The sequence below is a fragment of the Heterodontus francisci genome, chromosome 29 (genome assembly GCF_036365525.1).
Source record: "Heterodontus francisci isolate sHetFra1 chromosome 29, sHetFra1.hap1, whole genome shotgun sequence".
NCBI lineage: Eukaryota > Metazoa > Chordata > Chondrichthyes > Heterodontiformes > Heterodontidae > Heterodontus > Heterodontus francisci.
The window spans coordinates 42539954-42553595 of record NC_090399.1 but is presented as its reverse complement, the minus strand read 5'-3'; positions in this window follow the sequence as shown (position 1 = coordinate 42553595).

Sequence of the window (13642 nt, the reverse complement as noted above, 5' to 3'; positions counted from 1 at the left end):
ATAGCATTGAAGTATTGATCAGTGGGAAGATCGGAATTGGATGAAATTTGACCCAGCAGGAAGGAAGGAGGAAAAGAAGGAAGGAAGGTGCTAATCTGGAATAACCAGGACACTGAAGCACTAATGTGCTGGGCCATGGACTGAGCAGGAGGATCAACATTTCCCACTTACATTTCCTTTCCCACTGCTGCTTCTGGAGTGGGTTTGGCCCCATTCGATGGACTGACAGTGAATCTCACTCTTTGTTTCTAACATCCAATTTGTTTCAATTCAGTTTATTGTGATGTTTCCTCTCCAGAGGTTGATGGTACAGAGCTGACCGATGTACAGACACTGGCCAACACTGGATCAGAGGGGAAATTTATACAGATCATTTTCTCCTCTTTTACATCACCCATAACTCTTTGGAGACACAAGTGGTAACTTCTGGCTCCCTTAATCTCCATTCCTGTTAATACTGGGTCAGATTGGGGACACAAGGCCCAGTCCCTCTGAAGTACCAAGATGACATCTCCATATCCATGGAAAGCTTCATCTGACTGATGGAGAATCCAGTCTCTGGCACTTCATGAGTGGGAGGAGGATTCCCTCTAATGGCACCAACACAGCCCTTGGGTCTGTTTCACCCATCAGCAGCAGAACATCCCTTTACCAGCTCCTGTATCAAAAAACCCACTTGACCTTACTGGTCTTCCTTTAATTCCTTTTCTTAGACTACAGGGAATCCTGAAAACTATTTTTTCTAATTGTGAACCCAGGTGCACGGCCCAGACTCAGGAGAAGCAGAATTTGATTGAAGGTGATGTTGGACCAATCTCTGGGGCTGAGGAATAGAATGACTGTGGGTAATTTTGGGAAGTTGGTTCATGGAGAAATTTACAAGAGTATCTTTGGGTTCTGGAGGAAATTCCCACCTGAGAGGTAGTGATATTAGTCTCACTTCATGAGGGGGAATTTGCTGACAATCTTTGGACGGACACTGTCTGCTCTTCACTAAGGAGTTGACCTAGTCTGGTAATGTCCCAATCATGGTGAACATTTCAGAGAGATCCCAATTGTGTCAGATTAAGGAGTGTGTAAACACTGATAGTGACAGTCCCACCATGTGTATCTGTTTGAGGTAAAAATGAGAGATATGAAGGAGAGAAAAAGTTAATCGAAAAATGAGGGAGATGAGAAGAGGAAAAGTTAAGCAAGAATGAATTTTTTAAAAAGTGTGAGATGTGAGGAAGAGAAGAACAGAGAAACAAGAATAATGTGATGGAGACAAAAAATACATCGGAAAGTGTGGGAGATGAGAAGAGACAAACGTTAATCAGCAAATGAAGAGTTAAAAGGGCAATAGAATGAATATGAGGAAAAGAAAATAGAAAAATGAGGGAGAAGATAAAGAGAAAAGAGATTGAAATGTGAAATAGGAAAAGAAATTGAGCAAAGCAAAGATAAATTGAAACAAATAAATCAGTTCAGGATGGTAAAAGATCAGGAGAACATTAGAGCAATGGGAAGGAGTAAAATAGGAAATAAGAAAAAGTTAAATTAAATTACAATTAAAACCAACTGAAGTGATTATGTGGAAAGGAAAGATTAAAATTGAAAGATGAAATGTACAAAATGAGATGAGGAATTAAGGTTCAAAATGAGAGAGATGTGGAATTAAATTGGGAAATAAAAAAAAAGAGGGAAATGATGTGTGGAAAAGATAAGTAAGAAATAATCAGCTATAAAGGTCTGAGAGGGAGAAAGAAAGAAACCAGTCCAAAGATCAGTAGAATGAAGATGAGAAGAGGAAAAGGAAAGACAGAAATAATAATTCATCAATGAAGAGAAAAATAAGAGAGACAATGGGAGAAATGTTCAGTACAAAATGAAATGGATAGAAAGTAGTAAAGAATGGAGATAGAAAATGAGAGGCGGAGGCTAAAAAAGTCAGTAGTGAAAGAGGACAAGAGAATGGGAAAAGGTTAAAGCAAAATGAATTTACAATTAAAAACAAGAAGCAAAATATATAAAAATCAAATTTTTATTTTTTAATTCTTCATTCTCTGGATGTGGATTTCACTGGAAAAGCCAGCATTTATCACCCGTCCCTAATTCCCCTGGAGAAGGTGGTGGTGAGCCATTGCCTTGAAATGCTGCAATCCGTATGGGAAAGATATTCTCCCAATGCTGCTGGTAGGGAATGTGTTCCAGGATTTTGACTGTGATGATGTAGGAATGGTGATATATTTCCAATTCAGAATGGTATGTGAGTTGGAGGGGAAATTGGAGGTGGTGCTGTTCCCATGAACCCACATCCCATGAAAGAAAACAAAAAAAACACTCTGAGGAACTGCTGCAGTGACATCCTGGAGCTGAGATGATTATCCTCCTACAACAACCAGCTTCCTTTGTGCTCGGTGTGACACCAGCCATTTTACTAGGGCTCCTTGATGTCACATTTGGTCAAATGCTGCCTTGATGTTGAGAGCAGCCACTCTCTGCTCATTTCTGGGATTCAGATGTTTTGTCCATCTATGGTCCAAGGCTGTAATGAGGTCTTGTGTTGAGTGATCTTTTCAGATTCCAAACTGAGCCTCAGTGAGCAGGTTATTGTGAGTAAATGGTGATTGATAGCATTGTCCATGATACCGTCCATCACTTTGCTAATGATTGAGAGGAGGCTGATGGGGCTGTAACTGACTGGATTGGATTTGTTCTGCTTTTTTGTGGACAGGACATACCTGTCCGGTAGATGCCAGTTTTGTAGTTGTACTCGAACAGCTTGGCTAGAGATGAAGTTATTTTTTTTTTATTTAGAGATACAGCACTGAAACAGGCCCTTCGGCCCACCGAGACTGTGCCGACCAACAACCACCCATTTATACTAACCCTACAGTAATCCCATATTCCCTACCACCTACCTACACTAGGGGCAATTTACAATGGCCAATTTACCTATCACCTGCAAGTCTTTGACTGTGGGAGGAAACCGGAGCACCCGGCGAAAACCCACGCGGTCACAGGGAGAACTTGCAAACTCCGCACAGGCAGTACCCAGAATTGAACCCGGGTCCCCGGAGCTGTGAGGCTGCAGTGCTAACCACTGTGCCGCCCTAAGTTAGTTCTGAAGTACAGGCCTTCAGCTTTACAGCTGAGATGTTATAGGGACTATAGCCTTTGCTATATCCAGTGCACCCAGCCATTTCTTAATATCATGTAGATTGAACTGAATTGGCTGAAGACTGACATCTGTGATGGTGGGGACCTCAGAAGGAGGCTGAGATGGATCATCCACCCTACACTTTTGTTTGAAGATTGGGGTGAATGCTACAGTTTTGTCTTTTACATTCACTCGCTGGTCTCTGCTATCGTTGAGGATGAGGATGTTCATGGCGTCTCCACCTACTGTTAGTTGTTTAATTGTTCACCAGCAGTCATGACTGGATGTCACCAGACTGCAAAGCTGTGTTCTGATCTGTTGATTAGGGGATCGCTGGCCTCTGTCTCTAGTTTGCTGCTTCTGTCATTCTGCACACATACAGTCCTGTGTTGTAGCTTCAAATGGTAGATGCCTCATTTTCAGGTCTTCCTGGTGCTGCTCCCCCTTCACTTCTCCTTAAACTAGATTGGTCACTTGGTTTGAGGGTAATGGTGGAGTGAAGGATCTGCCAGGAGATGAGGTTACAGATTGTGGTGGATTATAATCCTGCTGCTGCTGCAATGGTTACAGCCAGGATATAAATGGTGGGGGATTAAACAATGTTTTTTTTTTATTCTTTCATGGGTGTAGACCAGCATTTCTTGCCCATTGCTAATTGCCCTTGAGAAGGTGGTGTCGAGCCATTGCCTTGAACAGCTGCAGTCAATCTGGTGCTGGTATTCCCACCGTGCTGATAGGGAGGGAGTTCCAGGACTTTGATCCAGTGACAGTGAAGGAACAGCAATATAGCTCCAAGTCACGATGGTGTGTGGCTTGGAGAGGAACTTGCCGGTGGTGGTCATGTTCCCATGCAACTGCTACCCTTGTCTTTCTAGGTGGAGAGGTTGTGGGTTCGGAAAGTGCTGTCGAAGGAGCCTTGGTGCGTTGCTGCAGTCCATCTTGTAGATGGTACACAGTGCTACCACTGTGCGTTGGTGGTGGATGGGATGCCAATCAATCAGGCTACTTTGTCCTGGGTGGTGTCTAGCTTCCTGAATGTTGTTGGAGCTGCACCCATCCAGGCAAGTGGAGAGTATTCCATCAACCTCCTGACAATGGTGCCTTGTAGATGGTGGACAGGCTTTGGGGAGTCCGGAGATGAGATACTCGCTGCAGAATTCCCAGCTTCTGACCTGCTCTTGTTGTCACAATATTTATATGGCTGGTCCATTAAGTTTCTGGTCAACGGTAACCCCCCAGGATATTGATGGTGGGGAATTCGGTGATGGTAATACCATTGAATGTCAAGGGGAGATGGTTAGATTCTCTCTTGTTGGAAATGGTCATTGCCTGGCACTTGTGTGGCACAAATGTTATGTGCCACTTATCAGCCCAAGGCTGAATGTTGCCCAGGTTTTGTTGCATATGGACACTTACGTCTTCAGTATCTGAGGAGTCACAAATGGTTCTGAACATTGTGCAATCACCAGCAAACATCCTTACTTCTGGCTTTATGATTGAGGGAAGGTCGTTGATGAAGCAGCTGAAGATGGTTGGGCCTGGGACATTACCCAGAGGAAGTCCTGCAGTGATGAGATGATTGACCCCCAACAACCACAACCATCTTCCTTTGTGCTAGTTACGACTCCAACCATTGGAGAGTTTTCCTCCTCATTCCCATTGACTTCAATTTTACTAGAGCTCTTGATGCCATACTAGGTCAAATGCTGCCTTGATGTCGAAGTCAGTAACTTTCACCTCACATCTTGAGTTCTGCTTTTTTGTCCATGATTGGAACAAGGCTGTAATGAGATCAGGGGCTTAATGACCCTGGTGGAACGCAAACTGACTGTCAGTGAACAGGTTATTGCTGGATAAGTGCCACTTGATAGTACTGTCGTTGACACTTTCCATTATTTTGCTGATGATTGAGAGTAGACTGTTGGGGCAATAATTGGCCAGATTTTATTTTATCCTGCTTTTTGCGTATAGGACATACCTGGGCAATTTTCCACATTGTCGGGTAGCTGCCAGTGTTGTAGCTGTACTGAAATAGTTTGGCTAGTTCTTGAGCACTAGTCTTTAGTACTACAGCTAGATTATTGTCAGGCCTATGGCCTGTGCAGTATCCAGTGCCTTCAGACATTTCTTGATATCACGTGGAGTGAATCAAATTGGCTGAAGATTGGCATCAGTGATGCTGGGGACCACAGGATCAGGCCAAGATGGATCAGCCACTCAGCACTTCTGACTTAAGATGGTCGCAAATGCTTATCTTTTGTACTCAAGTGCTGGGCTCCCCCATCATTGAGGATGGGGATATATGTGGAGCTTTCCTGCTACTTTCCGGATTCAGTTCAATCCAACAAGGGTGACTTGTCCATGACGACAATAATTACTATGGGTACAGATATATATTGGTTCTAAGTACCACAGGTTTATGAAGTACTTTGCATCCTTTCCAAAGAAGTAATAATTGACCAGGACAATAGTCACAGCCTGTCCCTCAGAACCTTGGCGCTAGCCCTCCGAGTGACTGTGGTGCAGTGTCTCTTTTTCATGCTGTGTTCTGTTGACTAAAGATTCTCTTCTTTCTTCCTCTGGGTTTTTGTGCTGCTTCTCATGTTCAATAGCTGTTCTTTTATACCCTTTTTCTCTTTTGAGTCTACGTGGCAACTGACAATCGCCTGGGCTATCTCACTCATTCCGTTTAATCATCATTTTTTCAAAGTGTAACATCAAATGTTATGCTTAATATTCTGGTATCACATTGTTCCATTTCCTTACAACGTTATTATTCCTGATCTAGGAACCTCATACAAACACTTGTTACATGACTTACAGCAATATCTTTTAATCTGGTGATAACAGATCTTAGGAACATTAAATCTTCTCTTTTAATTGTAATTAACTAATGTTCTGTTTTTCATTATGTTAGTTTCAAACATTCCACTACATTCTTTTTATATTTAACTCGAGGTTTGTTTTTCGCTGCCAGCTTGTTTTTGATCATAACCTCAGCTCAGCATCAGGCTTTGCTTCTCAGCCTCAGACTAGGTTTACCTGAGTTTACTCATATTATAGTTACTGTAACAGTATTATAAAGTGTTATTACTTCTTATAATCACATAATTAAGCTTACACATTTTAAGAAATTACACCAAGCAGTGAAATATGTTACAATAACCCCACATTGAGGGCAAGGCATTTACGCTGACCCCTCAAATTAAATTCTTGTGTACTTCAAACTTCCACATTTACTAATTTCCGAGAGATTTTGTGCTGTGATCATGTTTAATTCTCATCTTGTCTGACACACCAGGTGCTTCAAGTAGCAAGTATAGAGTGGTAAGCATATTAGCACCAATAACTGAGTTATAACCAATATTTGTGAAATTATTCTAATTCAGGGGGGAAGTTCCACGTTGAACCCTATTTCCCATCAATGTATTGAATCCTCTACCCCGGAACTTCCTTAGCTATAGCTTTATTTCTTTGCTCTTGTGTGTAATAATGGCATTGGGAGATGTTCATTTGACTTATTAATGTTGTTAAGACCATAGGTAGTTCAGGGATGTCATATCCACATTTAGTGACATAATCCTCTATGTTTACGTTCAAGTCATCTTTTACTTGTAAAACCTGTTGGTCAGGCTTAGCAATGGCGAGGAGGTTTTTTCCCCCTATCCCTGTGGTTTTGGTTGGTGTCGGACTGTTGGGCCCAGGTTTGATTGGACATTTCAGTGACCCGTGATGATGATAGTCTTCTAAGGTGGTAAAACAGTAATTCCCTTCTCGTACATTGGTCATTCTAGTTCTCACATCTGATGGTCCTGTAACCTCCATTATACTGTTCAGTTCCTACTCATTGAATCCACATGTGTCTCTTGAATAAATCATCTGGGCAAATGAGAGCATCCTTACTTGTTCTGAATCCCTGTAGGTTTGGTTCTATCCAAGTTAGTTCTTTTAGCCGGATCGACCATTGGGGTGCTTTCAGGAATCGACGAATGACACTTTCCCTCACAACCCCTATGTTTTCTACTCTAAACAGAGGATTAGGCATGGGTCAATTCATAAGACTGGGGATCTGTATTACTAGTCCCAATAACTTCTGCTTCCCAACCTTGTAGCATTCGTGCTTGACTGGGCAAACTTCAATCAAACTCCTAATTTTACATAATTCTGTATTGTCCTGATAACAGGATATTCCTGACAAAGGCAACCTTTTCCCAATACTGGTCGAAAACCTGCTGTATCATCCCTTGAGTTAACTGTATTGTTATGTTGGGACACCATTCGAGCAATACTAAATTGGTTAAGTTTAAAATGACAGGGACCACTTCTGGTATTACCTGGTGATATACTGCTTCGTGGGTAGGGATGATTACAAGGCTATTTCTGGATTGTACCTGGATGGCTAACAGCCAAGCATCTGCAAAGCATGAAGGGAAAAATAGCCAACTTTACACAAGGACAAGGACTGTGAAACAGCTGCAGTTGCAGCTTAACAAGCCCAGCCTGTTGAATAGGCAGTGTGTGATAAGATGTATTTTGTTTTCTGAATGAGACTATGAGAATATGAGACTGCTGCAGTTACGAAGTTTGCTAGACAAGGACAGATAGGGAGAACAAGGCCAGCAGATGTATTTTGTTTTGCTTTGCAACTAGCACTAAGCAAACGGATGGCTCCAAGTCATGGGTGTACGTGACTAAGAACATTCTCGATGCTGGAAGCAACTGGATAAAAAGGGGAGGTTAGGAACCTCCGAAGCGAAGATCTGCAGGAACCACCATCGCGGAAGGGAACCCCGAGTCCAGGATTCAGTGAAGAGAACCCACCACTGGAGGGAGACTGATCACCTCACCTCACAACGGGTAGTATTTAATTCCAAGCCGTGAGTCTTGTGATTTATTGTAACAAGTAACAAATAGTTTAACAAGGGAAATAACGAGTAGCTTAATAAGTGATTGAAGTATCAATAAAGGTGTTTATATGAAGTATCTCGTGTAGGTGTCTTTTGTCTGCCACGTCAGTTGACACCCTAGTTTGAGCCTCTAATTGAGGACATTGCCCCACTTGTTCCTGATCCCAGGCATCTGAGCTATCGACCTTCTCATTGGTATGAGTGTAACACTGTAGAGGTAGCTGTCGGTATTTGTACATCCGGTTATTGCATCCTCAAATCTTATCTTGACTCGGCCTATTACCCCCCAAGGCCCATCACCGAAAAGTTACTGAAAGAGGTCTGTCATCCCAATTTCCATTATTAGACCTAAGACAAGAATATTGCCCTTCCTGTCTCTTCCACCATCGAAGCCAACTCAATTGGATGTCTTCTTCACTCTCTGATTCCACTGGGCCTTGGTTTGTTTCTTTTACTTGCTCCCAGTTCCCATTATTCTTTCCCAGAAAGTTCCACACATTCAGGCCTCCCCTGTCTTTTACCTTGCACAGAATACACACTCCATATCCCTCTTTTATTTCTCATAGAAAGTCTTCCCAGGAGAGCACCATAGCCTGTTATGTTTGCTGTCATTACACTATCTCTCTTATTATTTCTTATCCAAACTGGGAGATCCTCCTCGTATGTCTTGTAAGAGTCATTGTGACTCATTAACTTTATGTCCACCAAAAATCTGAGGTTCTGATCCATAAATTGCAAAGTGGAGCACATTCACCTGCTTTGTCCAGAGTACAGTGAATAATGGTGTCCTGAATGTTATTGTTGTGTTTATTGTGTTCACTGTCTTTCCAAGTATTAATTCAAGCATGCAGGTCCACATTCTCACCTGTAGGTAGAGCAAATGTAACATCTTAATCCTTAACAGTTTCCATCTGATTAATATGGAATCACCTTAACTTTGGTTCTTTTTTTGGACCGTGTGGCACATTCAATAGTTTACAGCTGGGTTTAATTTATCAGTTATGGTCTGGGGACTGACCCATTTCACATCAAAAGGTGTTTTTTTTAGGGGAGAAATGTTGTTATTTTACTTGATCTGCAACCCCATATTCAAATGGTTTGACTTTCTCGTCAAAACATTGTTTAACTTGATTTTGTGACCTTCCCAGGTTTTCTGCCACCAGTCTGTTCACTTATTCCACGTGGTCTATCATTGTCTGCAACCACTTCTGACGACATGGCTGTAGTTTTAATGACGTTCTATTCCCCAGAGTTATTGTCCCGGTATCTGCATTTGTCTCCCAGTCATAGCCTCATATGGACTTATCCCTATTGCCTTATGACGGGTGGAACATATTGTCATCAAACATAGAGGCTTCATGTCAGCCAATTGAGTGGGGTGTTCTGGTTTTCAAAGTACGATTACTCCTTTCCACAATCCCTGATGATTGCGGGTGGTGTGTAATGTGCAATTTCTGCCTTATTTGGAGCATGTCCTGCAGGGCAGTAAAAATGTCCCCTGTAAAGTGTGGACCCTGATCGCTAACCACCTGTCTCGGTATTCCCTACCGACAGAACACCTCACGCAAAAGGAATTGTGTGGCCGTATGTACTTTATTATTCCTGGTTGGGAAGGCCTCCATCCATTTTGTAAATTGGTCCACCACCACAAGACCAAACTCATAGTTTCCCTGAGACTTTGTAAAGGGACCAATAAAATCAATCTGTAAGTGTGTCCACGGGCCATTAGGAGGAGGTTGTGACCGGAGTAGGGCGCGATTCGAACAGGAAGGAGGATTAACTTGCAAACATGGTCTACATCTATTGACATATTGCTCTACATGCTGCTCCATTTCTGGCCACCGACAGGCGCAAGTTAGCTTTTGTGATGTAGTATCGGCTGAGTAATGTCCAGCCATTGGGTGAGAATGAAAGAGTACTAACATTTCCTCTTTAAGGTGGGGAGGAATGTAAACTACCAATGAATCAACCTTATTTTAATCATTAATAGGGAGGGGCTTTCTTTATCATGGTGTTGAATCACTGTGGAGTTTGCCCACCAGGGGGGCTGTGATACTGGACACCCCTGTTTGTGCCATTCTATAACCTGAGCAAATGGAGTGAACAAAGTTTGGAGTTCTGTCAAATTGATGGTTTTTATTTTCGTAACAACAGCTACAACAGGTGCCTGGGATCTGGATTTATCCATCACCTACCCTGGGACTGGGAATCCATTCTCTGCGGATTCTGGAGCAAGTCAGTCGGCTGTATTGTTACCCTGGGTGTTTGGTGATGAATCTTTCCTGTCATAGTCAGATTATCATTTCCCATATTAATCCCTTTCTCTCTTGCCTTGATTTACCACATCTTCCCAAATTTGATCCCTTGTCCCAACTATTTCCGATGGGCTGTTACCTTTCCTAATGACAGAGGGTGACTCGTTCCCGGAGCACTTCCCATAGCTTACAGAGGAGACCAGAATGTAATAAAGATTTACCATCAGATAAACAACAATCATTTTTATGGTACAGGGGTAAGACCATAACTGCATTGCAGACGTAACCACTATCAGACCCAATATTAGTTGCTTTTGATGCTGTATAGTGGACGGTGAGGATGACAGCTATCAGCTCTGATTGTTGAGATGAATGGACAGGAACTTGGACTCCCATTGTCCAATCAGGAGTGTCCATGTCAACTATGACACACCCGGTTTTGGGGTGGCCGTCAGTGTAATAGGACGAGCCGTACAAGTACACATTTCGGGCCTCCAGAATAGTGCAGGCTTTTACCGGGTTTAATTCCATCTCCAACACAGGTAATAGACACTGGTGTGGACTTCGCTCGTACACAAGCATCAGGGCAAAAAGAGTTGTTCATGTGGGGGTGATGTCCAAGTCTCGCTGCAGTAACTCAAGTGTCTATTTGATGATCCATTGAGAAGACACCTTCGTATCACTTGGTTTTAATAGAAGATTAAGGAGCATGTGCGATGAATATAAAATCACTTTCTGTGGTCCGGTGATGTAAGTAAAGTGATTGACTGCCCAGAAGGTGACGTTCACAGGCTGAGTACATATTTCCTGCCTCTCTCAAAATACAGGGCACAACGTGCGTCTATCTGCTGTTGCTGACTTAAAACTGCTGTCAGGCTGGAAGGGTTTGAACCAACTTCCAGATGGAAAGGCCTGCTGGAGTCTGGGGTGATAAGGGCAGTAGTCTGCATTGTTGCCTGTTTTCAGACATTCACTGATTCTGTGTGACTATCACCCCCATGCTGGCCGAATATCTTCCTCATCACCTTTCAATAATTCATACAGTGGCTCGGCCAAATCTGCAAAGTTCAGGATAAAACTTCTCCGATATCCTACCAATCCCAAAAAGGATGGCAATGCCGTCATCGATACAAGCAATGGGAGTCTCGGAATAACTTTGACCTTATACTGATCCGGACTGAGTCCTGGAGCAGAGATTTTTACCCTCAAGGAGGTGACTTCACTCTGCACCAACTGAGTCTTTTTCAGGTTCACCTTCAATCCCACTTTCTGCAATAAATCAAAAAGTTCATTTAAAAGCAACAAATGTTCTTCAACAGACAGAATAGAGTGCCAGAAGCTACATAAACAGACAAGCACTGCTAAACGCCTGCTCCTGTCAATCAAAGCAGCCAAGACTTTTTTTTAAAGGAAAGCAGTACAGAATCGTAGAATAAAAGCAAAATACTGCGGATGCTGGAAATCTGAAACAAAAACAAGAAATGCTGGAATCACTCAGCAGGTCTGGCAGCATCTGTGGAAAGAGAAGCAGTGTTAACGTTTCGGGTCAGTGACCCTTCTTCGGAACTGACAAATATTAGAAAAGTCACAGATTATAAGCAAGTGAGGTGGGGGTGGGGCAAGAGATAACAAAGGAGAAGGTGCAGATTGGACCAGGCCACATAGCTGACCAAAAGGTCACGGAGCAAAGGCAAACAATATGTTAATGGTGTGTTGAAAGACAAAGCATTAGTACAGATTAGGTGTAAATACACTGAATATTGAACAACTTTTCTAATATTTGTCAGTTCCGAAGAAGGGTCACTGACCCGAAACGTTAACTCTGCTTCTCTTTCCACAGATGCTGCCAGACCTGCTGACAGAATCATAGAAGCTTGTCTTAAAGCAAAACAGCAGTAGAACTATGGATACCAAATTTTGCAGCACAAACTGGAAAGACCTGGGTATCCTATCAGAATTCAAACTGTTCCAAAAAGGAATGTCATTAGGCTTTAAAGACCAAATAATTGTAGTACCAGAAAAACAGGCTGTAAAAATGCTTCTAACAGTCAGAACTGATGGATTACACAGAATCAATAACTCTGGCTTACCTGAAGAGGACCAGAAATATCCCGCAAAGATATGGATGGTGCTGGATGATCAACTCCGATTAAGAGTGAATTTTCAAATTCACCACCTGGAATTGATATCCTACAGGCAACAGCCACAGGAATCAATAGACCAGTTCATTAGTAGATGCCGTAGTAAGGGCAATAAATGCGACTTCTCAGAAACTGAGCTGTCTGACCGAATAATGGAGCTGATGCTCATATGAATACCCATTGAAGCATTTCAGAAAGACCTCATCGGGAAAAAGAAAGGTCACAGAATTGATGCACTGCTGCAAGATGGCAGGAAATATGAAGCCATTGTAGCTGAACAACAGGACCTGCAAGCACTAGCTGTAGCCAACAGTATCAGACCAATAACCAGGTTGAAAAGAGCAAACAAGCTGTGTGGTAAGTGTGGTTGGTCCTATTCATGGTGAAGTTGTCCTGCATTTTGAGACCTGTGCAAGGCGTGTAGCAAAAGGACACTGGGTACACCTATGCAATAATTCTGGCTCCAGAGACACAGCCAGAAGTCACGGTAGAACACAAGCAAACAGAAAACAGGGCAACAGCAGCAAGGAACATGCCAAAGTCTTGAGTAAATGCAAGCTGATACACGAAGTCCACAGCAAAACAAACCTGAGACCAGACTCTGAGAGAAGACGTTCTCAAACAGAAGATGAGAAAGCGTTCCACATTGTGAACCTAACACATCATGTTGATGAAGTCAAACAACTTTTGCTCCATTTAACATCATGTGCCCAAAGAAAGCTGACAAACATACACTCTGGGTCAAGATTGACACCGAAGCTCGTGCAAATATACTACCAGTCCGAATCATGAAAGATATGTTCTGGAGTCACTGGAAATCAATGATACAACTGACAACTGCCAGGTTATCTGCATACAACAGGTCATCCATTCCCTTGCAGTATCACACTAACAATGCAATGCAGCTATGCCAAGTCAGCATGGAACCACAAATGTTCTACCTAGTTAACACGAGCAGGCAAGCAGAGGTTGGACTACCAATGTATAAGGACCTCAACATTATAACCATCCATGAGGTCACTAAGGTAACCATTACAGCAGAAGAGACCAAGGGGAAATCTCCAAGGACCGGAACCCGCTCACAGACTGACCAGCATCAAATGGTGCAGTCTGGAAACCCAGCAATAGCACAACTATGCCGTGCCTTCACTTTTGCTCTCTAGAGAACTTACAGTACCACAACAAGCCAGAGCGGGC